Consider the following 1,903-nt stretch of genomic DNA (forward strand, 5'->3'; position numbering starts at 1 on the left):
AAAGGGGTCGGGCCCCAGTTCCCCACTCTGGGGACCCTGGGTCTATACTGGAGAAAATCAAGTTGCCTTGAGTGAGTTATCCACCCGGGTCCCACCCTTCTTAACAAGGGGGCGGCTTTAAACAGCCGGGAGTTAAAGCTGCCTGCAGACCGCCCAGGCCCGGCCCCGTCTACAGCTATGTTCCCTGGGCCTGCCCGGTCCGCGCGGCCCGGGACTGAGCGGTGGACTTTCAGGCTCAGCCTCTCAACGCTGGCGATGGGCCCAGCTGTGCTGTCGTCCCGAACCCCCAGATCCTTATTTGGAAAATGGGATCCTCGCAGACATTAGTTCAGATGAGGTGGCCCCTAATCCAATATGACTGGTGTCCTTACACAAAGGGGAGAGACAGCGAGAGCGAGGCCAGGTGCAGGCAGGGGGGGGGGGGGGGTTGGGGGGGGGCTGGGGCGGAGGTTGGGAGGACGCTGCTGCGGTTAAGCCAGGGACCCAGGGACCCAGGGACCCAGGGACCAGGAGCTGGGAGAAACAAAGGACCTCCCGGAGCCTTCAGGGGAGGCCCTGCCCACACCGTGCTGCTGGCTCCTGGTCCCCAGAATGGGAGGCGATAAATTTCGGGTGTTTCAAGCTACCCCGTCTGTGGCACGTGCTAGGCAGCCCTAGGGCACTAACAGAGCCCTGGAGGATAGGAGGTGGTATCCCAAGTTACCCAAAGAGGAGGATGGGGAGCAGGCTGAGAGCTCCCCACTCCCAGGGCAGGAGGCTAAAGGTGGGGGGCCTCTGCCCTCGGCCACCCTCCTGGGCAGCTTCACGTGGACTGGCTCTGACACCAGGTGGCCTGTGGTGCCTAGGGTTGGGGAGGCCACCCCATGTAATCAGGTGTGACCAGGGCCCTAAAGCTCCTAATGAAATGGACAGAAGATGGAGCACCCTCCTCCACCCAGACCCAGGCTCCCCCGCTGTTTGCACAGTGCACCCTGTTATTACTCATGTTTGTGTCTCCAGGACCAGAAAGCCAGTCCTGAGTGCTACTGGGGCCCAGCCCTCTCCCCACTCCCCCACTCTACTCAGCACAGATGGATGGAACTGGGTGTCTCCGGTGCTGCGTACTGGGTGGGGATTTGAAAGAAATGAGCACCCTCACAGAGCTCATCGGAAGGATGGTGTTTCAACTCCTTCCAGGCCTGTGCTGTGGGGCAGCCGGCAGCCCTCCTGGGGGGCAGCAGGTACTGAGGCCCGGCCTGGCCCCGAGCACAGACGCTCTTCCTGTCCCCAGGTGCTCAGCACTGCTCACTGCCAGGAACCAAACACGCTATGAACTTGGGCAAGTTACAGAGAGAGAAGGAATATTCTCTCTACGTTGAACCTCTTCTACGTGCGAGGGGACAGGCACTGTTAAGGACTTCTCCGATGCCCCAGCAAATCTCCATGGTGAGACTCCAGGCATGTGCAGGGCAGCTGGCTCCGCCAGACCTGGGCTGGTAAGGAGAGGGGCCTGGGCTGCTGTGCTGTGTGGTGCAGATCTGCGAGTCGCCCAAGAGCCAGCCCACCGGTTCAGCTGTCGTAACCCCCAAGGAGTGGCCAGAAGCCAGCCCAGCTCATCCTTGGCCACAGTGGGTGCTCGGTCCTTGGAGAGGGCTCTGAGTGAGTGAGACTTCCCACAGGCTCATGGCCAGTTCCCCCAAGTGACCACAAGCAAACCCCAAACCTCTGAGTTCCGGCTTCTCTAATCCACGTCTGAGGGTTCTTGGTGAAGGCGCCTCCCCTCCGGGTGCTGGTGAGGCCATCTCAGGCTGTACCGTACTTTTCCTGTGTGTAAGACACCCCCATGTATAAGATGCCCCCCACTTTTCCAACCCAAAATTAAGAAATCAATATTTTAAACACATTTTTATTTAGTAACTAGAGA

This window comes from Myotis lucifugus, unplaced genomic scaffold (genome assembly GCF_000147115.1).
Source record: "Myotis lucifugus unplaced genomic scaffold, Myoluc2.0 scaffold_467, whole genome shotgun sequence".
NCBI classification, from domain to species: domain Eukaryota; kingdom Metazoa; phylum Chordata; class Mammalia; order Chiroptera; family Vespertilionidae; genus Myotis; species Myotis lucifugus.